General features: G+C 43.0%; 1 long non-coding RNA gene across 1 annotated transcript; it reads left to right on the forward strand.

Annotated features, from left to right (window-relative positions):
* The first annotated feature begins 4524 nt into the window (after positions 1 to 4524).
* LOC101674361 lies at positions 4525 to 20284 on the forward strand. The gene is made up of 4 exons (XR_200366.3): positions 4525 to 4584; positions 8594 to 8815; positions 19607 to 19831; positions 20195 to 20284. It is a non-coding gene; the product is annotated as an uncharacterized LOC101674361 (long non-coding RNA).
* The last annotated feature ends 4709 nt before the right edge of the window (positions 20285 to 24993 follow it).

The following is a 24993-nucleotide window of genomic DNA, read 5'->3' on the forward strand; positions in this document are numbered from 1 at the left end:
GTCTATTTTTCCTCCCCCCCAACAACACTGCCTTGGTCTTAAAAGAACATAACATTCTGTCATGAATAAAGTCATTATGGTTATGTGGAATTCCAGAGCATTTGATTGATGCGGCTGTTGGTATAAGGAGCTTCTTCTCCTCCGTGTAATGAATCCCAGACTCCCTTTGGGAAACGGACTCAGAGCAGGGCTATGGCACTGAAGTATGAGGACGGGAGATGAAAAGTGGTGTCTCTAGTTCAAGTTGGAGATGACAGTTAGAAATCATTATTTGAAACCCTGAAAAAAAGGAGTGTTACTCACTGACTCACTCACTGGTCCTATTTCCTTAGGACTCTCCCTTTAGGGTAATCTCATTTACCTATGGTTATGAAAACATTTTTTTGTGTGTTTTCCTATGTCATTACCAATTAGTGTCATTGAAATTCATGACAATGTAATTTCATAAAGTTTTAGAAAGGATCTAATAATGTGTCAAAATGAATCCTAAACCCCTCCTCCCAAAGAAAAGTCCAAGGGAAATAACAGAAATAGATTGGTAGCATAAGGACCCATGAAATATTTTTAATAGACAAATACTAAAATACTTTTATCTGATTGTTACCTTTCAGTGAAGGCAGTTCCAGTGCTGCCTGGAACTTGGAAAACTACTGGTGAAGAATTGAAATGAAACAAAACAAACCAAAAATAGAACTGGGATACAATCTTCACCAAATCTGTTGCCTTCTATAAGAGTCAAATGTAACTTTGAAACTTGATGCCAGTTCCCAAGTGGTCCCAGTTACTGCCTTTACTCTTTTTAATAAGTTGGCTGATTATGGAGCTAATAATAAATATAATTGAAAATCACTGTTGGATCCTTTGAAGTCTGCTGCCAAATAACGTTTTGTAAAAAAATGTAAAAAAAAAAAAATAGTCCTGAGGGGAACTTCAAACAATACTTTAAATATTCATAATCAACAGTCATGTTGTTAGATTTACCTTAGGAGATTCACAGGGATTATAAAATATGATATTAACTCAAGAAAGCACGCTAATTTCCCTTCTCTAATAAATGTCGTCAGGGCAGTCATTGTCCTAATTACTTAATTTCTGTCTGGCTCTGACTGAAGTTAACTTCTTATTTCCAAACAAATGTGTGAGCAGAACAAAGCACACAAATTAATCAGCTATTGTCAGTTCTATCCATGACTTTGGAAGTGATGCCACTAAGACAAAGCGGTTCTTTAGCAGGAACAATGTCATCCTGCCCAGACTTTCATTTTAGAACAGGATTTCTGCAGTGAATTAATAGTCTTTAGAAATGGTATAGAGCTACAATAACAGCTTTCTGGTTTTGATTATAAGGCAGAATGATTTCTGGTTTTCAGTAATATTTGCATTGTGAATGGGATTCCATTTTTTCTCATTTGGAGGCAATGATCAGGTGAGAGTGATCTGAGACTGTTCCATCAAAGACCTATGCTGTGACCAGAATACAAATCACTTGATTCCAGCTCTTTAAGAAACACAACTTATTTTACAACAGAGAAAGTATTAGGGCAATGCACAAATGAGAATTTGAGAAACCATGCACATTTATGCTGAAGTCACTGTGAACTGTCTGGGTTTCATGGTAGCTGGCTGAATACCTCTCCACCGAAATGCTTTCCTAACACTCTTCTCGGGTGTTAAATTTAAAAATTAAGTGTATAAAAATAAATACAGCTTAAACAAAGGTGAGGAGATGGAAAGGAATGTTATCCTGAACCACTGCCATGTTCCTAACTCCAAGGAAATGGCTAACCGGGAGACGAGACATCAAAGCCCATCGATTTCAGCAAGTAGAGGTGTGTAGAGCAAGAAAAACGGAGTGGTGAATTCTAATCTCCCTGAGGAATTGGGAAAATTACTGAAGTGCCTTTCCTTTTTTTAATTTTCACCCCCTGAAAACGCAATGGTGAGGTTGTGTATCTAATCACAAGGCCGATCAAAATCTCTGGAAAGGGATTTTTTGGCAAGGTGGTCCTCTATGCTTAATGGTAAAACAAACAAACAACAACAACAACAACAAAAATGGCTCAAAGCTGAACTAGACTTTCTTCAAAGTAGAGTGGAACCTCTTATTTCATTATTATCGTTTATATTTCAGTCAATTAGTGCCTCTCTTCCAAACCCCTGGTATTTCCTTTGTAGAAGGATTTCTTATACCGGTTTGGCTCCACGCTGAGCAACACTAATTCCTTCCCCCTTGTGACTGTCCTAAAAATATTTGAAACAGCTGTCGTGATGCCCTGAAGTATTCTTCTCTCCAGGCTAAACAAGTCTGGTTCTTTGTAGGCCATGGTTTTAAGTGCTCTTGCTATCTTAGGCTCTCCTATCTACAAAGTCTTTTCTAACGGTGGGTTATTGGGAGCAGAATATGGGGCTCACACTGTGGTCTGTCCATGTGGAATCTGGCAAGACTCACTGCTTCACGTGTTTAGCCTACTGTGGCTCTTTAAAGACAGCCTAAGTCGAATCAGTTATTTTTGGGGGCCACATCAGATCACTGGCTCACGTTGAACTTCGAGTCAATTAAAACCACAAGTCTTTTTCACACATGCTCCTGCTAAGCCACTCTGTGTGTATATAGCTATATATAGTTATTATCTGTTGAGTGCTTATTATGGGCAAGGCAATGTGCTAAATGCTTTGCATCTTTTTCATCTCCTTTAATCCCCACATCAACCCAAAGACGTAGTAAGTATCCTTCGTTCATACTGTGATGGGTTGAGGTTCACGCGAGTAGAGACTTGCCTGAAGAAGTCTGGCTCTAAAGGAGGTACTCTTGAACTTGGCTATTCTGCCTTTTGTACTGGTGTGGTGTTTTTGTTTCTAACTTTTCTTAGAAGGGGGATGCAGAGGACAACATCAAAGAGCAGAACCATTAAATATAAATCAGGTTAGACCTGCCCATGTTTTTAGCCTGCTGAGATATTTTGGATCCTGGTTTTTCCCCAAATATATTAACCATTCCCTTGAAGCCTCCTGCCAGTCAGGGATTCATCAGCTGCCATCACCATTCCCATTCTCAATTCATTGCTCCAAAAAATAGAACCAGACCAAAGACAGAGCCCCCAGTCCACACCAAAGCCTCTAGCATATTGGCATGATCACCGTTCCGATCAAGTTACAAGTCCACGGTACTGTGATTCAGCTTACATGTTTTTCCTCTTGTCCATCATGAAGACCTTGCCAAACTCTTTGCTAAAATTCAAGTGCAGAATTTCGAAGGCATGCTTCTGTTGAGTCTAGCATTACTGCCACAGAAAACAAGAAGGAGTGGTCTGGCAAGATCTCTTCGCGGTGAACTCATGTTGTTTTTAAAATTTTCTGAGCAAAATTTCCTATGCTAAAGGAGCATGGGCCACGCCTAAATCTCCATTCTAGAGACTCTGGCCTAGGACTAATACCACTTTCTAGTTTGTAGCACTGACCTTCTTCTCTTTGAACATCTGTTTAACATGTGACTATGTTTGTCTTTCCTATTTCTCAAAAGAAACATCAGTGACAGCTGTTGGGTACTCTCAAATGCAAGCTCTTTTCATATCTGGGAAGGCATTTTTTTCTTGACAAGGAGATCTGACCACATTTAGGACACATGGCCATATTTGTTGAAACTTTTTCAGGCTAAATATAATTTTATTTCATAAAGAAAACAGAAATCAAATGCTATGAAGTCATTTTGTAAGTCCTTCCAGTTCAAGACCTACATTTCATTCCTGTTAGGCAATGGAGATGCATTCCTATCAGGAAAGCATACCCCATCATTAGCTTTCAGTTTAGGGTCTGCTTTTAAAATTGGTGTTCCAAGGTATGTAGACATTCTTCTGATGAGAGATGAAGATAATAACATAGACCATATTAGCCAGTATCTTAAGAAAATAACAGAGCCGAGAAGAGAGACAGGCTTCATACCATACTGGATATTTGCAAACTTGAGTATGCAGAGCAACTCAGCTGAATGGAGAGAATAGAACTTCTTTAAATTTTTTGTAATTAAGTACTCGATAACAGCTAATTAGATTTTTCCACTACACCTCTATACTAACTTGTGCCTGACACAATAATTTAAACTATTTGTCTAGGAAATAATGTCATTTGATTTTAAACAGTCTGTCTCTGAAGGTTGCGTTCACTTTCTGCTTCTATTCCAAAGATGGCATCCAGGTGGGAGAGGAATTTGTATGTTATGATAGGTTTACGCAAAGATGGGATGACTGGCCTTATGTGGGTTCTCCGTTTGCACTAGCTCATTCTTCATGGCCTCACAGGTGGTTGCTTTTAGGCTTTTTGAATGCTCTGGCACCCTTCAAAATTGCTATATAAGACCAGTGAACTTTTGACGCATTCTTTTGACATATTTGTGCTCCATTTCTCTCTAGATGACTCAGCTTTCTTTGTCACAAGAGGCAGACCATAGGATCTCTATGACTTCATCAAGTACCCTGGGCTGGTGGTTCATCCCAGCCTTTGCTCATAGTTCAGTGTGTCCCACCACCATGGGTGTTATGGCTGGTTCTTACTACATTATTCATCCGCTACAGGAACTGGGATTAGATTGTGAGTGCCAAACAGACCCACTCTCTGTGTGACCATGCATTTTGAATCCAATGTGGTAATTAAGGGAATATAACTTTGGTTCCCCTCAATGTAATTAACACCCCCATTCCTGTAGGCTAAGGCTCAGAGAGAAGTCAAGAACAGGTCTATTTAACGCTCTGACTTTTCTTACTTCTTTGCTGCCATTCCAATTTCTCTAAGGCAGGAACAGAGCTGACATTCCTTTGGTTTCCTCAAAAGTATGACCTACTTCTCTCTAGCTCCAACTAAGCTAAATCGGTGGGTATATCTCCTCTAGGCTGTAGTAATTCTTTCTTTCTGAGCTGAATCCACAATGTTCAGCTGTTGACAGGTTGAGGGGCAGACAAAATTTTGAACATTTTGTTCTCACAGCGATGAAGGAATGGCCTGACTTTCAAGGGTATCTTCCTGCTCCTCCCCCCACCCCCCGCTGCTTATTCTTATGATACATTTTATATATAACATAATATATATACACATTTTATATATAAAACATATATACATTCATTACATATAGCATCATGTGTACATACACATGATGCACTGTACACATGCACATTAGTATATATTAGAACTTGGTTAAAGGTCTTCTCCCTTGGGTGAATCCACGAAGCTTCCTTGCTGTAACTCTATGTGCCCCTCTGATGAAGTACCTGGCTCTGAATGAATGGAGCATGGGGGCTGCATCCCTCCACCTTTCTGGAAAAACTGCCTTCCTTTATGTAGGGGTAGACAGTGCTAAATACTGTTAGGGAAACAGGAAGTTCCAGTCTCCTCTTTAGATGATAAACAAAGTCATTTTACTCTGATAAACAGTCTGCAGCGAGTGGCCATGCAGTTCTCAGAAAATGTGTTTTGGATTCTTAATGTTCCCCTTGGTAAGCCCTGATAAGGTTTATTTCATTAAGGAGGTAATGTGGGTAAAGGCAAGTTAGTAAGGCAGAATTCTCAACCATTGGGAGTAACTTGCCGGGTTAACTCACGTTGCTTGATCGCTGTGTGCCTTGTTTCCCTGCGTCTCGAAAGAGACAAAAAATGCCGACATGGTTAACACTTAACAAAGTAAGATGATACCAGGAAAGGAAGTGACCACAAGTTGCCTACGGTTTGCCCCTATCACTTTTGACCTCTTTTCCATATATACTTTGCCAGTTGCCTCTAAAAATATAAATCCGCTGGTTCCACAGTTCTAGAACCATGTGACTGTAATCCAACTCCTGGACCAAGGAGAGAAAGTGAAAATATTCCTCTCCCTCTCCTGCTCTCTCATCAATGACACAGCAGGTAAGTAAGGCAAAGATCAAGGGACAGAAGCTCCTAGATGATAAAATTAATTTGTCTCCACAACACAGAAGGAAAAGTCGTTCATGTATTTATTTACAACATATATACTCCATTTATTTCTTCCAAATTTTAAAAATTTGTGCCCAGTCTATGTAAAGATAGAGAAATGGGAGATCCCCCCCCCCCACACTATTATTTATAAGCTGTTATCGACCCTTTGTGTCTGCTGAATCACTGCCTCTGTTCAGCAGTCTGGGTCACCGTTCTGTGGCTTCATTTCCAGCCCCTGGACCTACAACCTTGCAAGGCTGGGATTCGACCCATAGCTGAGAGTGATCACGTTGGAAGATTTGTGCTCCATCCTAGATTGCTTCTAATCTTGCCCCGCCTGCACCCCCCACCTTACTCCACACTGGCCTTGTAATGCAAATAGCGTATGGTCTCCCTGTGAGGAACACTGAGATAATGGTATCTTTGGAGCAGTCCAGCACAGCAGATGACCTCTAAAGAGTGACTGGGCAGGGTGGTCATAAGCGATCTCAAAGACCACTAACTCCAAATATCTTGACGCCAAGTCCCCAGACTTCAGGGAATGAATGACTTATGAAGGACACCTACACCCTGTCCTCGCTCTGACCAGTTCTTGGATGCCCAAGAGGACATGTGGACCAGACCACAGTTGCCTATAAAAAACCTCGGACCCCAAGCAAAGACGAGAATCAGGCTCCTTTCCTTTCTGAGTCTCCTGGACTCTGCCTGTATCTACTTTCACTTTGTGTTTGATGTCATTTGATTTCCATCCTGAAGCCAAGGACCTTCTTGGCTAGTCCTGCGGGAATCCCTTTCTGGGTCTTTGGACCCAGCCTGCCTACATCACAAGGACACAGGCTTTTCCCCTTGGAATAAGATCTTAAATGGACCCAGGTTACCGTAGGCTGAGATAAAATCTCAGGAGCCATTGTAGGTAGTAAAAATTTTTCCTTCCTCTTAGGAAAGAGGGAGTTCCCCACTTTTCACCTTTAGGTGAAGTCGGGCCATAAACCACAGCTCACAGTGGGATTTGATATGGCAAGAGCACAAATATCCTGTTTCCAACTGATGTGCAGGGTCATTACTACCTGCCCTTGGTGTAAGCCTGTTCCTTACATGTCTCACTCCATGCTGTAGTTATAGACTGATTGTAGAAAGGAGGAGGAAACTATAAATGCACACGTCCTACTTTCTCCTTTCACTTATATAATGATCCTCACTTCTCCTACTCATACAGGTCAGGGTCTTTTCCACTTATTTCCAGCTGCAGGCTAAAGACCCAGCAGGGCCAGTGGTATTGTTTCAAGGTCTGAAAGCCAGAGAGCCAGTACAGATTCTAGTCTGGGCGTGAAATCTCGAGAACCAGGAGTTTAGAAGGGAAGAGAAGATGTGAGACCTAAAGCAGTAAGGCAGAGAGTGACTTCCTTCCTCCTCCTTTTGTTCTGGTCAGACCATTGCAAGAGGCTCACCCCCACCAGGGAGGGCCATCTGCTTCACTCTCTCCAATTCAAATGCTAATCTCTTCTGAAAATACCCTCACCAGACACACCCAGAAATAATGTTTAACCAGTTATCTGTGCATCCTATGAGGCAGTCAGGAAGACGTATAAGATGAATCCTCGAACAATTTCCACAGTGGGCATTTTTGTTTGATTTGAAAGAAAATATTTCCCAGTAGAAACCAAATCCTTTTTCAAAATTAAGCACTATATATAAGATTATCAGCTGCCTGGGTTAGGTACAGTTTGGTATTGTCTACACATCTCTTGGTATAGTCTCTCTCTCAGTCTATTCCTGTTAACTAACAACGGTTCTCAGATCTGCTTGCTTAATTGATCAATAGATATGTCTTCTGATTGCCTTAGGAGTGTCACAGGATTTTTACCGCGACAGTGCCCATGGTTCTTGGTCATGCCACTTCGTGAAGAATGAGGAGCTAAACAAGAGTAGTGGGCAGCAAAGCGAGGTTCACTGAGCAATAGCAAAGTGACAGTACAAGCTCCCGAGCAGGAAAGACAGCTGAGAGGGTTACCACCAGAGTTTCTAAGTCTAGGGGTTTTTAGGGGCGTGCTGGAAGTCTGTTTTAATTTGATGAACTTGCCCTGGGCCAGTCATCCAATCAGATCTTTGTCACCTGTCTACCGCATAGGAAAGGGTGGAGTGCTCCTTCTAAGGTGGTGTAAAATCCTTTTAAGGTTGGTTTCCTCTTGGTGGGGAAGAGGAATTACCCTTGTCCTTGCCCGCCTGCCTTCCAGCTCCCCAGCAGTAGCAAGGTTAGAACCTTAGAGCAAAGGTGGTTTTATTTTGTTGGAGTGCGCCGAGAGGAACAAGGGGGAGGAATTCAGTGCCGAAGGGTCCCCATGACTTTTGAGTGATTGGTGCTCCTGCTGCTATTCCAGCAGCGGGGACAGAGCTAAGGGACTTTGACTCTAATAAATACGTAAGTCTCCCTGAGGATAGGGTTCGTCCCCCTGACCTGGCACAGAACACAGGTTCCCCTGGCTTCTCTAGTGACGGAAGAAAGGACTGGGTCAGTGTGTTTGGACTTGACCTGTCTGAAAGAGGACTCCAATTTCCTCCATTTTGACCGTCTATACTTTCTAATTGATTAATTGATTTCTATTTGATTGATTCTGTACTTTCTAATTGACTTCCAGCTTCTCTCTTTACTCAGGCAAAAGGTCCCAAGGCCAAAGCCTCCTGAGCTGGGAATCAAAGCTACCCCCTCAAGCAATAAGGACAGCCCTGTGACAGCAAGACCCTGCCCATGATTGATCTCAAGACAATGATTGGCCTGACCTTCGCTGCCCACCTGCACGTACTCACTGACCTCTGTCCCACATTTGCTTTATATAAACCGGGAAGTATCTTCAGCACTTTGGAGACAGCCCTTCAGGTATTAGTCCTCTGTCTTCCTACTGGTAGCCTCACTAAATTAATTCTTTTCTTGTTTCACACTGGCTTGTATCTGTGCCTTTGGATTTTGTCAACAGCCAAGGCCCAAACCAGGTCTGACTGGGACCCCAGGAACCAGGCGCTCTTGCCCCCCCACCCCGGGCTCCCAGTCCAACCCCACTAGGACTCACCCCACCCCTTTCCCAATTTTAAGGCTTAATTACTTACCTGCTCAAAACAACAAAAAAAAGTGGGTATAACTAATTTAGAGTTAATAACCAATGCTCAAATATGTCATGGCTAAACACTTTGGTGAAAATTTATGAAACTTACATCACACTGACCACCCATTTTCCAGGTGTGAGCAGCAGCAGCTTGAAACCATATATTGGGGATTAATGATTCTTTATATTTATGGAAACCTGGACAAGGAAATATTTGGTTCTAATGATAGAAGATTCAATAGGTTGTTTTATGGTATAGATTTTCCTTTGTTGTGTCTCTTTTTTAAAGTTACAAAAAAACTGTTTTAGGCTTAAATGTATTCACCAGCCATTTAGTGCACTTAGACACATTGCATATTTAATGTTCCACTTTACTGCTTGCTGAAAAATAAATGCATAACAAAATGCTTTGAAAAAATGCTTAATTTTTCAACTGTTGATTTAATGTGTAACGGTTCAATAAGGCAATGAATTGCCCTGGTCTACAACTACTGAAAAATAGAAAAATTACCCACACTGGAATGTTGAATCTGTGAATATTAAGTTTGTCAACGTAATTTATGACTCGGCAGGTAATATACCGGTAATTTGCATACTAATTGCTATGGTGGAAGCCAAACGACTTTAATTCAGTAAATTAGTCTGCCTAAGCAGAAGCCAGATTGCCTTAGTGTTGGGGCGATAGATGAAGCCTGTTTTGGAGTGAGAAAATGGAGCTGGGTCCAGGAGGCGAGGCGGGCAGAGCTGCAGGCGCCCCCTGCTGGCAGGCAGGCGACATGGCCACGAAGCCGACAGGCCTTGTGGGGAGCCTAGCGTCCTTTCTCCTCGCAGATTTTCCAAGCGATTCAAATTCAGAAAACAGAAGACTGAGGTCAAAGGAGTTCACTCTGGGTAAAAATAGTACGTGTCTGTGTGTCCATAAGAGAAACAAATGAGAATCTGAAGGCAGGCAAATAATCCATTCTAGCTTCTTAAAAGACTATTTTAATGATAGGCATACACTCATTTAATTCTTTCAAAAACAGGTTTGATTCTCTTTTTTAAAATAGAGGTGTGTCTGGAGAGTTGCAGGAGAATCAAATGATATTTTAAATGCTATGGGAGCAATAAGCATACAAAAGTCTTAGCCTTCTCAATAATCATAAAAGAAAAGCAAATCAAAACACTGAGGTGTGATTTTTCTAGAAAAAACTAAAAAAGATTTAAAGCTTTTATTATTGTCAAGGGCAAAGGGAAATGAGCACGGTGTAAACTGGCATAACCTTCCAGGTGGGCGGGGTATTAGTAGATACAAAATTTAAAAATGCACTTATGCTTTGACTCACCAATCCTACTTAAGGAAATGTATCCTATAGAAAGGCAAATGTATAGCATGAATCATATGAAATTACTGTGGTCAACCATTCTGATATACAAAAACAGTAATTTCAAATGATTCAACATAATACAAGGGTGTTCACTGTAGCGTCTTGTAATGATGACAGTTTGGAAAAAGCCTGAATGTTTAGCAAAAGAGATTGATTAAATACATAGTGCTACATGTCTTATAAGGCTTTTAAAAGCATGAGGTAGAACTAATCTACACTGAAAAGGAAAGACAACCACAGAGTATGAAATCAACAAGCCACATTATGTGACATTATGTGAATCCCATTTTTGTTTGAAAAGTATGTGTGCATATATTTTGATTTGTATACAGTACAGGCATAGAAAAAGACTAGACAGGAAAATCCTAACATTTAACCATGGCTACCTTTAGAGAGTGGTACTTGAAATAGAGTCCAGGGTAAGATGTCTTCTTTTGCCTTTTTGTATTTGAATTTGACAGCAGCTAATATGCCCTTTTTATGGCTTAAAAAGCCCGTAAAAGGTAATGAAAATAAAACATAAAAGCTATGAGGGATTTATCTAATTAAGAAGAATACTTTGTGAACTAAGTTAATATTCCATAATACTATATTTGCTGTCTGGCATGCTAATATTTTTACGTATTAAGCTTTTTTAAAAAATGGGGTGCACCTGTATGTTATGCGTATATTTCAGAGTGGGAGTAACAATGAGGATAAATACTGTGGTAAAAGTAGTTATATGTGAATTAAACAAGCTCAACAGCTTCAAGCATACCCAGTGCCAAATCCGGTATTTGCTGTTAGTCACTGTGATCCTCAGCTTTAGAAAGCAGAACTGCATGAGGGCTTAAAAAGTCACTCGAGGATATGAAAGTCATGAATGAACAACTGGACAAGGTCACTGATTAAAGACACTGTCTTAGCCTTTCTGTCCTTTTTTTTTTTTTTTCCTGCTAGTACTTTACCTAGGCATAATTTATATACAGGAAATTTCATGAATCCTAGGTATATGCTGTGATAGAATTTGATGAATGTATCCAGGGATAGACTGATAAGCTGGTTCTCTGGACAAAAAACAAAGCCTGATTTGTAACTGTTCTTGATTTCCACAGTTTAAATACTCCCACTACGGCCAATTTCAAGCTAACGATGGTTTAAGACCTGGCTCACAAAATTATCCTGATTATTTAGGAATTGCCTTTCGGGAGCATGAGAGCCAGGCTCAGCCCACGGCTGATATATATACAACCACCACCCAAATCAAGATACAGAACCCTCGGTCACTCCAGAAGTTTCCCTCATGGTCTCTTCCAGTTAATTTACCCTTCAACAGACCTTAGACCACAATTCTGACTTTTATTGCCATAAATTAGTTTTGAGCTCCAAATAAATAGCATTGCAGCAGAGAATATTCTTTTGTTTGTGGCCTCTTCTGCACAACTTGGTATTCTTGACACATTCATCCATGTCGTTGCAGAAGATACTATGTTAAAATCATCATGTTTTCCTCTAAATGAATTATCTGTGTTCTTGTATGGATCTTTGGTCCATCACTGGAATAGAATCTACACTTTATTTTTTAATTTTTTTAAAAAAGATTTTACTTATGTATTTGACAGAGAGAGAGAGAGAGAGTACAAGCAGGGGGAGCAGCAGGAGAGGGAGAAGCAGGCTCCCCGCTGAGCAAGGAGCCCGACAGGGGACTCCATCTGTGACCTGAGCTTGAACGCAGGAGCTTAATGACTGAGCCACCCCAGCACCCTAGAATCTACACTTATTTTTTTTTTTAAGATTTCATTTATTTATTTGACAGACATAGATTGCAAGCAGGCAGAGAGGCAGGCGGGGGGGCAGGGAAGCAGGCTCCCCGCTGAGCAGAGAGTCCAATGCGGGGCTCCATCCCAGGACCTTGAGATCATGACCTGAGCCGAAGGCAGAGTCTTAACCCACTGAACCACCCAGGCACCCTTAGAATCTACACTTTAATCCATAGTTCTCCTCCTTTGAAGTCCTCTTTCTCATTTACTTCCTCTGTGTGTGATGTTGGCCACACCACACACAGGATGTAAGAGAAAGCAGTAGATTCTTTGATTTGTATTATTTCTAAATGTCAGATCTCATATTTTATCAAAATAGCAATTGAGGGGGGGCATCACGGAATATCATCCCAAGCTCTTCCCTGTTTGATTTCTCTTCATGGTGTGTGTGTGTGTGTGTGTGTGTGTGTGTGTATGTGTGCGTCTGTGTTGTGAATCTCTGAATATGATTACAGCAAAGCCTGGCCATAAGATGGTACGTGCCAGCCAGACTCAAACCTAAAAAACAGCCTGAATTTGGTGTACCAGCTGGGAATGTTTTCCACAGTAACATTCCAGACTCATCAGAAAGACATTAGAAGCCAGAGGCTAGAGATGAAGGTCTGTAGTGTCCAAGCAGAGGCTCTAGGCCCTGAATGCAGGAGCTCTCCAGGTAAACCCGGAGTATGATGGTCATGTTGCTGTATACCAATACTAAGAATCGATATGAGACTTGACCATTTCATGTTTTTAAGCCATTTATGCAAGGTCTTCCAAAAAAGCCATTTCCAACTGCCTCAGAACTGCTACTTTTTTTTAAAAAAAAAAAACAAGGAAAAAAAAATAATGAAATCTTGAACCAGTGGGCATTTTAAATCATCTGTTGCTATTGAAAACCCACCCTCCTAAATCCTGATCAGCACGATCAACACTATTTAAATGTGTTAGTTGGGGTTAGGTGAAAATTGGGAATGGATTTCAGGAAAGAATTTCTGAGCTCTTGTATTGACTGGGTTTTATTATAGACGGAGCTAAACTTTTGGGTTAAATTGAAATGCTACAGACTGAGGACACAGCCCTCCCCTTCCAGCCAGGACTAGCCTGAGCATCCGCACTGAGGGCATACCTCCCATGGCTGTGCCCTGCCAGTGACCACTTGGGCAGGGATGCGACAGCAGACCCGCTCTAGGGAAACACGGGGACTCCTTCGGCAGTCATCTGGGTGAGGTACCCTCCCTATCTTTAGCCAAAGAAGAGGTCCTCTGCCTCTGTAGCAGTCTTCGTCGCTGGTCCAGCAGAGGGGGATCTGTGAAGGGAGCACTGTCTGGCATGACACTCTTACCCAGGACATGCTGTCATCTCTTTCTTGTCCATGCCGGCTCTGATACTCTGACACACCTGGGCATGAAAGGGAACCTGGGCTTGAAAACAACACTGGAGGTGGAACAAAGGAAGAGCCGGTAGATGTGAGAGTCTGGACTGATGTCCTCAGCTGCTCTAGAATCAACCAGAAGACAAAAGGATGCTGTACAGATAGTATTCCTTCCAAATATGTTCCACAAAGGGCGATAAGAGAATTTGCCAGCCCGGCCAAATTTCAACCGCAGGCAGTAGGTGCCAAAGCAGCCCAAGAACAAGAGAGTAGAGATGAAAGATCTTTGCCTTTCCACATTTCTACCTCCTATGTTTAGCTAACTATTGAAAATTTCCCTGGAACTAGGTAGTAGAACAAAGATATGAGAGCAAAGATCTCCTACATGCAAAGGATCACTGAGTCATTAGGTCCTAAGAATGTGGTCAGAATTAGGGTGAGGATAAAGAAGGCTTCCTTCCTTCCTTTCTCATGCTTTCTTTCATGGTGGGCTGGTTCCACCAGGGCTGGTCATTCTGAGTCCTTGGGATTCCTCAGGGGTTGGTTTGTTCCAATCTGGCAGGGAAATTTAGTTCCTTAGGTAATGGGTTCAGAGCCTGGGTCAGTCCAAGGCCTTGTTTGAGACAGTGAGAAGACAGCCATGGCTAGGGCCAGCTTTTGAGTCCAACCCAATCTAGATTATATGGGTATGCCAATATGGGCCAGGTCATATTAGCATCGGCAGAGTGGACCAGAAAGGGTTGGATGATATATTCCAGGGCTCAAGCTTGGGCTCAACACCATCAGGCGTTGCTGGGATACCCAACTCTCTAAGTTTTGAAGTCCCTCTGATTGTATGAAGAGACCCTTGTGTCAGGGCCATTGCCTTCTTCTCTCACCGGGGGTTTCTTCAGGCTGAATCTGCATGCATGGTAGACACTCTAGTAATGTGTCTACCAGCAAAATGGCTGGTTTCACTTCGCTTTACAAAACAAACAGGCATCTTTCATCATAATGACAAATTAGAAAAATGAGAAATTTCCAAACTTGGGGGACAGAGAAGGGATACAGACAAGCCACAGCATTTCAACATGTGCTTGTTAAACCATCAGAATTTGAGATAAAAATTAAACTGCCTTTTGCACCCAATTCACAAGGCAACCCTAAGCACTTAGAAACACATGGCTAATAGAAATTGGACACACTAAATGAGCTCCCAGATTCACAGTCTAAACTGCAAGCATACAACTTGAATACCAATCACTCCTTTGCCAAACCTAGGAAATAATAAGCCTTCGTGGGGAAGATGGTCTCATCACAATTCATCCTGCTCTTGAAATATTTGCAGTGAGCAAAGACTTGACTTTTCTAGATCTTTCTTCCTCTCTGTGGAAAGGAGTTATTCCTAATGCTAAGCCCTCTGACAGGGTCCTCTGAGGTTGCTCTATTATGGGCCATGGGCCATCAATTAATTATCTCATTTCTATTATGGAAACAACTGCATGCATATGAATTCCACAGGTGCATGATTTTTATTTTAAAAAAAGAGTCAAGGGAAGTGGAGTTAGACCTTGGAACAATTTGTTCCATAGAACAGAATGAATCATCTCCCATAATGAGCAGCTGTTGGCCAGTACAGCAGCAAACACTGAACAGTCCCGTTTATCAATTATTCAAGGACCCTATGCCTACCAAGGACATTCATTAATGTATTGAGGACTGATTTTTTTTCTTTACGTCTGTTACTCATGTCCATCCAAAGGATCTGGACTTGCTCATGATTCTGACTTAACAGTGGTGTGCATTTCCATTGAAGACAAGCGTTTAGTCAAGAAGAATTCCTACCAGAACTTTTCTCCCACTGACTGCAGACACAATGCCACATGATCTGAAATCCTTTTTGGAGGATCAGAAAGCAGAGGAGGAGTGTGTTCTATAATGCTAGGTTCCAGAAGCAGGTCTTGTTCAGTCAATACGTCCATGTACTACGTCCTTGCCACTCAATGTGTAGTCTATGGCGTGAACCCGTGGGGTTTACTAGAAATGCTGATATTCATTTCCACCCAAGACCTATTAAACCAGAATCTGTGTCTTAATGGAAGTTTGAGAAGCACTGTAGGAAGAGAGAGGGTACTGAATGCTGGGGATACAGGGTAGCCCGCCACTGTCTTTTCCAGAGCTGTAGTGTGGAGGTGGGTGGAGGATGATGTGTTAAGGAGAACTCACTGCATGAGAGGAGGGCTGTGGTAGAGGTTTGAGGTTAATTCCTCCAGTGACAAGCTCTTACAAAGTGGTGGGTCACCAGGAAAAGAAGGTCACTTTGCTCCCTCAGAGACATCCTCTGCTTTAGGCCAGCCCTTCATTGTCTGTTACTTGGACTGCCTCAAGAGTCTCCTTGCCTCTAGTCTTTGGGGCCCTCAAATCCACCTCCTAAACCACCCCTGAATTATCGAGCTAGGCACAAACTATCCCTCCTCTGTTTAAAGCAAAGTATGCAATCCTTAGCTGTCACACAAACATTTTGTCTGGCATACAACCACACCTTTCTAGGGTCAACTCCTGCAGTTCTCCAGCCTGCCTCCTTCCCAGCTCTTCAGAACTGCCATGAATTGCCTCATATCTTTCTGGTTTTGCCACTCTGTCTTTCTAGTGGCTGTTTCTTCTGCCTGGACTGCTTTTCCTCCATGTTTATTTGGCAACCTCCTCTTCATCCTTCAAAGACTTTACCTGGCATTACATCCTCTGTGAAACCATTTATGAACTACTCCTAGAGAGAGTCAATAATTTCTCACTTTGCTCTACTTCTGTGCCTTGGAAATCTATTATTTTATATACCAGATTCTATTGTTAGTATTTGCTAAATGGGAGTTTCACCTACAATGGTAGCTGTGAGTTTATTCTTTGAAGGTAGAAAAGGTGTTAATTAGAATCCCCAGACAGGCACATAGAAGGCTCTTAGTATTGTTTTTTAGATTAAGTATATAATTTGGAAAACTCTTGAAAGCATGAGCATGCTGGGTGTGTTGAGAGATCTTGAAATCTGGAAAACAACAACAATAACAACAAAGCCCTGGTGTTATTTATAGCAGGAGGGCTTAGTGTTTGGATAGTTGGCAGGGGACAGGTAGAATATAGGGGATCAGGCAGTGGGTAAAACAGGGAGAACTGAGACCTAAGGAGCTGCTTTTGTAGAAGCCTGGGTAAAGAAGGACCAGGGCCTGATGCTGAATAAGAACTAGAAATTAAGAAAAAGACTCAAGGTTTGGGGTGCTGGGTGGCTCAGTGAGTTAAGCCTCTGCCTTCGGCTCAGGTCATGATCTCAGGGTCCTGGGACTGAGCCCCGCATCGGGCTCTCCGCTCTGCAGGGAGCCTGCTTCTGCCTCTCTCTCTGCCTGTTGCTCTGCCTACTTGTGATCTCTCTGTCAAAAAAAAAAAAAAAAGAAGTTTTAAAAAAAAGGACTCAAGGCTTATCTATCAGGAAAGTACTGTAAAAATGGGCTTACAGAATGATCTTTTTGTTCTGAGTGTTTATGCAAAGACTGTATGTTATCAGAAGAGTTTCCTTTAGTAGAGGAGAGCTTTGAAAAGCAGAATCAAGCTGGAGAAGGGAGGGGTTTTGATTAGTGAATGGAAGAAAACATTTGTAAATGATATATCATCTGATGAGGGGTTAGTATCCAAAATATGAAAAGAATATGCAACTCAAAACAAACAAACAAACAAAAATCCTTGCATTCCAATGAATAGATAAGGAAAACATGGTACACACACACACAATGTAATATTACACAGCCATAAAAAAGGATGAGATCCGGCCATTTAGACAACATAGATGAACCTAGATGGTATTATGCTAAGTGAAATAAATCAAACTGAGAGAGACAAATACCATGTAATTCCACTAGTAAGTGGAGTCTAAAAAAATGGATAAACAAACAAAAAGCAGAATCAGACTTATAAATACAGAGAACAAACTGATGGTTGCCAGAGGGGAGGGAATGGGGAGATGTGCAACATGGGTAAAGGAGAGAAGGAGATAACAGGCTTCCCGTTACGGGATGAATAAGACACAGGAATAAAAGGCGCAGCATAGGGAGTACAGTCGATGATATAACAGCGATGTGAGGGGACAGATGGTACACTTGGGAGCTAGCATAATATATAAACTTGTGAGATCACTAAGTTATACACCTGAAACTAATGTAACACTGTGTATCAACTATATATTTTTTAAAAAGTCTGTGGAAAAATAAACAAGTAAACAAATAAATAAATGTAACAAAAATCAAACCCCAAACAATCCAATTAAAAAATGGGCAGAGGACCTGAATAGACATTTTCCCGAAGATGACATACAGATGGCCAACAGACACATGAAAATATGCCTTGACATCACGAATTGTTAGGGAAATGCAAATCAAAACCACAGTGAGAGATCACCTAACACCTGTCAGAATGGCTACTACAAAAGTGAAGAATAACGAGCATTGGCGAGGATGTGGAGAAAAAGGAACTCTAGCACTGTTGGTGGGAATGTAAATTGGTGCAACCACTGTGGAAAACAGTATGGCAGGTCCTCAAAAAATTAAAAATAGAAATACCACATGACCCAGTAATTCAACTAGTAGGTATTTACCCAAAGAAAGTGAAAACATTAATCGGAAGAGATAGATCTGCTCCTATGTTTATTGCAGCACTGTTTACAAAAGCCAAGATGTGGAAGGAGCCCAAACATTCATCTACAGATGAACGAATAAAGAAGAGATGGTATACACACACACACACACACACACACACACACACAATGGAATACTACTCAGCCATGAAAAATGAAAACTTGCCACTTTTGACAATGTGGCTAGACTGGAAGGTATTGTGCTAAGTGAAATAAGTCAGACAGAGAAAGACAAATACCATATGATTTTACTTATATGTAGAATCCAACAAACAAACAGACTCTTAAATTCAAAGGATAAATTTGTTGCCAGAGGAGAGGTGGGCTGAAGGATGGCTGAAGTAGGTGAAGGGGATTAAGAGGTGCACATTTCCAGTTATAAAATAAGTAAGTCAAAGAGATGAAAAAGTACAACATAGGGAACAGAGTCCATACTATTATAATAGTCTTGTATGGTGATAGATGGTGACTACACTCAGAGTAGTAAGAACTGAGTAATGTACAGAATGATTAAATCACCATGTTGTATGTAATATAACACTGCATGTTAACTATACTTCAATGATAAATAAAAAATAATTTTAAAAAATGAGGTTAAATTCAGATGTCTTCAAGATTTCTTAAGTTCTTAAGATTTTCTTTTTTGAAAGATTTTATTTAATTATTTGACACACAGAGAGAGGGAACACATGCAGGGGGAGTGGGAGAGGGAGAAGTAGGCTTCCCACTGAGCAGGGAGCCTGATGCGGGGCTCGATCCCAACACGCTAGGATCATGACCGGAGCTGAAGGCAGACGCTTAACAACTGAGCCACCCAGGTGCCTCAAATTCTTCAGATTTAATGAAACTCTTCTAGTACACAATGATGTTATAGATGTTCAATACATACTTGGTGACTTAAATTGAAACACCAGAGTGTGATTCTTTGGATGAGAGAAAATATTTCCCTACACTGGATCAGAGGAGATGTTCAGGGTCTTACCATTAGTGTAACGTGTGCGGCAGAATCACCTTGAAATGAATGTCCTTCACCAGTGGCCTGCTGGTAAAGGTTGAACAATGTGCTTTCCAGGGAAAATGAAAATACTCAGCATACTATATGTACACAAGTTAAGTGTGGATTTTACATATATCAAGGATGTGCAGTGCAAAATTTACAAATAATAATAAGATGCACAATACTCTTTACTATAAATTCCATGTAGCCAATAGAGTCTCACAGAACAGTTTAACTGATTTTTGCTGAACTCTAGCGTCTGCAGCCCAGCTATGCTAGCAGGTGAGCCATGATTTAACAAATGGAGCTGCCCCCCAGCCTTTGATCTCCTTCCGCATACATTTACCTTCATTACTCTGCTCTGTAATCTAGTGTTAAACTACTTCTCATCTTCACCCAGGCTTGTACCCATGACACGGAACCCTCTTTGGGCTTTGGTGCAAGACAAGCCAGATCGTCACCTATTCGTTAGTGGTGTTTGCAATTTCCTCGCAGATTCGGACTGCCGTTCTGGAAAACTGGAGGACTATATCCTCGATACCTGTGTATGTGCCATTCCCAGAGCAATGTCTTTGGAATGACAACTTTGAAGTTTAATCTACATTCTCCACATTCTCTTTTTCTCGTAAGTCTACACAAACAATAAGATACTGGTTATGCCCTGAGTTAAGAGCACTCTTGGATTTCCATGGTGTAAATAATGCCCCCATAACTGATTTCAAGCTACCAGTGTGACACCGCTGAACTCGAAGCTGGTAAGAACTGTGGCTCGTCATTACACAGTGCTTCTACTATACAGCACAACAGACATGTTGAGCAGTTATCCTTCTCTACTCGTATGTGCTGGGGTCACCTCCCAGGGAAACTGCATACCTTTGAATCCTCCTCTGAGTCTCCTGGGGACCCCAAGCAAGAAACCTGCATTACCTATTTCCTGCATTAAATCCCCTGTTTTAATTCCTTTTGTGGTTTCTGTTTCCTTGGTTAGGCACCAGCTGACCCACTGCACTCTGACCAGGACCCCATCACAGTCTACCATTCGTCTTGCTGGGAAGGGGGAAGACACCTGCCAGGCCACTGTTTCTCAGCCCCAAAAGTAAGTCTGGAGCAAATTATGGAAATTGAGAACCTATTAGAGTCATAGAATCCCTGTTCAACAGGTCTGCCAGGCTGAGGGAAGAAACCTTGACTGATTCTTTCACAGACTATTTGATGGTGATCTACTCCTCCAGAAGGCGCATCCTAATGTTCATCTTACTCTTTTCTTTCTCATGATTAAATACGCTTGTTCTAGTTCTCTGGTACATGGGCACACCTGCAAAAGCAGGGAGGTACAAGGAACCTTCTGGTGGTTTTGCTCCTTGCTGGATGACGCACTCGGTGGGTGGGATACTCATGAGTTTATGGCACCAAACAAAGAGTGTTCGAGGGGAATCTCTATGTGATATTTCAAAACAAGCATTAGAGCAGTTATCATGAGAAAACCCCCCACAGTGACATTGCACTTCGTTACGTTTGTTTTATGGCTTAGTACTGTGTTTGTTTTACACAACATCTGTGCATACTGGTGCACGACCACCAGACAGAGAGATAGCCCGTGTGAATGATACCACCCAGAGGGGTATGGGGCATCTATGCGATGGTCTCCATAGACTTCAACCTGGCCTTGGGTCTTTAATATACCGGGGGAGCAGAAACCAAGACAGAACCAGGGACTGCATGGCAACCTGGCTCTGGGGAGGTCAAAGGAAGCAGAATCTAAAAAAGAAACCAAGGTGCCTGTTTTAAAAGAATGCTTCCGGTCAAAGGGGGAGCACCTTTGGTGAGCCAGGCCCAGGAAAATCCCCGGCTTGGGGTTTTAGCCCGGGGACAGGCTAAGAAGGAGAAAGGACCCTCGGCTCACATAGCTACTTGCGGGCAGAAGGAAGAGAAAAATAACATGATTAACATGTTTCTCTCCTTCCCTCGATTAAGATGACAGAAGCAGGCAATCTGCTGTTTGTGCAGAAAGGCCACCAGGAAGGAGGGAAGAGAGCATCTGTTCTGAGAAACTGCTGTTTAAAAATGCACGAAGTATACAAAGCAAAGGAGGAACTCTCCACAGTGCAGGCTACTGGCTTAGAAAACAGGGGGAACTGGAGAGGCACCGACTGAGAAAATCTCAGGCTGCCCTGAAACTGGCAATGGGGCTCTGTGGTCCTGTGGAGGGCTGACTTGTTGTTCCTCCAGAGCTGTGGCCCTTCGTGACTGCCCCTGGCTCTGATGTCTGACTCAAGAACACCCTTCCTAAAGAGAGAAGCACCACCCACCCCCTGGGGCCAGGCATTCTCTCCCTCACTGACCAGGGTTGTCCCATTTGAGAACAAGTTACAGTGCCCACTGCTACCCTCCATTCTCTGCCTGAGGGGTGATGGTAATGATTTTTGACAAAAAAGCAAGGTGGGGCAGTGTCTCCGAAAGGATGAAGTCACTCTGAACACCCCCTAGTCTGAAAGGCCTGCAGATACATAGATAAGTCAGGGACCTCATTCACAGGTGCCAGAGACAGGGTCTGCCAACAGGATCAAACTGTCTGAGGCCTGGAGAGTGAAACTGGGCCTCTAAACCCTCCCTGTCTTGAGAAATCAGTCAGGTGCAAAACACGGTCCCCTCCTCAGGCACCTCAGACTGCCTTTGATACTCAAATTCAGCCTCCGCAAGGCTGCGCATCAGAACGGATGTGAGGGTGACCAGAGGTTCTAGAACTACTGTTCCAGCAGCATATTCTACCACAGTTAATGTGTAAGCTAGATTGTAAGCGTGTGCGGACAGCAGCCCTCGGTGTGTTCCCCTTCAGATTCATCTGATGCTATTCTCGTAGTGAGAACTGAATCGTGATTTAAGTTTGTGAATACTTGGTCCTGGGAGAGGTCTTGTTCCTCTCCCAGTTAAAGTGAGCCAGTCTAGCAAATGCAGAAAGTTGAACAGTGTTCTCTCTGAGTCTCAGAAGTCTTTTTCTCCCCTCTTCACCTGGTAGAAAGGATCACTTTCCAATCTATTTTCTCACAGTAGGAGGAGAGTAATACTAGGACCTTCTTTCACGGATTTAGTGATCGCAGGCATAACAAACGGCACAGCATCTAACGATTTCTGTTGTTGTTATTATTACATTATTTATAAGATGAAGCCTGTTTTCTCTAGGAATTCTGTGGGCAAGACAGGAGCCCTCTGGCTCTCCCTTTGGAAGAGAGGCAGCCTACAGACGCGGCTGATGCAGAAGTGCTAGTCATACCGATATTCCGTTGGCTCTTGGCAACCATTCCTCGGTGACTAAGCACTTGAATTCCATAGCCTGTCTGCAAATCCAGTGGTATCCAGAGACACATACCCTTCCTTCTCTTACTTAGCACTGCGGCCAAATGTGGCCAGTTCCTTGAGAGGAGCACTGCCCGCAGCCCTGCCTTGGATTTGGATAGGCACTCCCACTTGCTTTTCAGTCCAAACAACTTCTTCTCAGGTTCCAGGCTGGGGAGATTATTAGCCAGAGTAAAGGAAAGTTGGGTTGGTGTACTGGGACTTTGCGAAGCCACAGCACCCACAGACTGCCCCGGGCTCCATCTCATTTACGAAGTTCAAGAAGCAACTGGCCAGCCAGGATAAATTTGGTTTTATGACCTGCCTCGCAAGAAAGGCCTCTGCTGAATTACATTTGAACGCTGAGTCCCAGTCTATTAAAATCAAGGGTTAGTGTTATAATAGTCTCCTGAAGAATGTTTATGTGTTCTATAAAACTCTCTTGCAGAATACATTATTATTTAAAGATTTTATGTTAGAGAGAGAGAGAGAGTGAGAAAGAGACAGCAGGGGGAGGAGCAGAGGGAGAGGGAGTGGGGAAAGAATGCTGAGCAGACTCCATGCAGAGCATGGAGTCCAACTTGGGGCTCGATTCCAGGACCCTGAGATCATGACCTGAGCCAAAGGTAGACGCTTAACCGACTGAGTCACCCAAGCAAACCTGAAAGTAGATACCATGTATGCCCACTGCTAACCACTGTCATTGACATTTGAGGTGGTTTCAAAAGGTCCCAAGTGGTTTTTGACAAATGTATTCTAATGGTTCAGCAAATGTTGCTACCATTTCCTGAGCATCTGTGAAGTTCCAGGCACTGTCTAGGAGCTAAGGATGTAGAGAGGAGGGAGCCACCCGCACAGAGGGTGACTGTATCTCAATTACAGTCTCCCGGTCCTGGAAGTTACCTGCTGGCAGGTGCCATCCAGGCCAACGGCTTCCAGCTTCTCTCTGCCTCAGGTGTTCTCTGCCCATGGTTCTTGGCCCATGCTCGGGGGCATGCCTCTGTCCATGGGGGGAGGAAGTGGGTAAGTGCCACAGCTTCCTTGCTCTTTGGTGGGACAAGGTGAGCTGTGATCTTTTCGGACTGTCTGAGACTCGCCAACAGAACTGGGCCCTGTTCTTGAACCCACAGCAGGGACGTTGTGAATGCTTCCTCTCTTGTCTCTCTGCCATTCCCTGTCTCAATTCCTCACTCACTTGCCTCTGCTTCTTGGGCGCATTTTCTAAAGAAATTACTTGCATCCACATCCTTAATTTGGGATCTGCTTTTGGGGGAATGTGTCCTCAAGGGGCTTCTGACCTCATTGTTAGGGCATATGGATTATTACTGAGGCTGCAGATGGACTGGAAAAAACCACACTGACAAAATGAGAGGTGCCTTCCTTAGCAAGGACAAATGCATCATGCGCCTCCCTTTCAGGGCTTTTGGGTCAGAGTTTAACATGGAGCAAAGACATCCAGGGACACCTGCAAGGCGAAGCCAGGCCAGAGCACCCATGCTGAGGTGTGAAGCTCTGGCACGTGGGGATGGAATTTCCAAGTGGTCCATAGCACCGTCATCTGGCGCCTGAACTAGAGAAAAGAGGGGAAGAGCATGGGAGGAGAAAGGGATCATTGTAGAGAGCGCTGGGAAGGCCTTATTTTAAGCCGCCAGTTGTCTTTGTCCTCACAGGCGAGCTCATGTTCTGACTCAGTGGGACATTCTGTCCCTGGACACAAGGTCACTCCTACGGATGCTCCATGGTTGTTGGCTGCAGGTTGGGGGAAACTTGAAAAATCTGGGACTTCATGCGCCCCAAAGAGCAGCATCATGGGAAAGGGGATATAGTGTCTTACAGGCAGGCAGTCTGATGTTCTCCTTTTGTATCACTATCCTTGAAACCTGGATATAAGTGATGGGGATCACAAGTACACCCTTCTCTAAGGTCATCTTCTAGCCCCCCGGCAACCACTCCCCCATCCCCACCCCCACCTCGGTCAGGCACGGTTTGTGCGAAGAGGATGAGTGCGAGGTTTGGGGTCTGCTTCCCACTGAATTTCAGTAAGTTGAAGCATATCTAGCAAACTATTGGAAAAGCTTAAGACCAGTCCATATCATAAGCGGATTTGCATGAGGGCTTTTATTACTGTTATAGGGAGAGAGCTTTGAGCTCTGCTTTCTGGGGCACAGGAAGCTGATATGAGATGCCTTGTCCCCTGCCAGACCTCAAGAGATGGGTCCTTCAAGCCCAGTGGAGAGGACGTGAAGAGGAGGCAGGAGGAGCTATTGGCGTGAGGCACTGTGAGGCTTGTGGAGGCCGAAGCAGGTCAGATTTGGGCCTGTGTTAGACGTGGGTCAGAGTTGAAAGATGATCCTCTCCACTTCCCCCTGGGCACAGCAGGGCAGTGAGGCCAGAGAAAATGCAGGGATCATGAGCTCATCTCGTGGGGTCTCTGGCTTGGGGGCCCAGCCATGG

The sequence above is a fragment of the Mustela putorius genome, unplaced genomic scaffold, assembly GCF_011764305.1.
Source record: "Mustela putorius furo isolate JIRA1106 unplaced genomic scaffold, ASM1176430v1.1 tig00000145_pilon_pilon_pilon, whole genome shotgun sequence".
NCBI classification, from domain to species: Eukaryota; Metazoa; Chordata; class Mammalia; order Carnivora; family Mustelidae; genus Mustela; species Mustela putorius.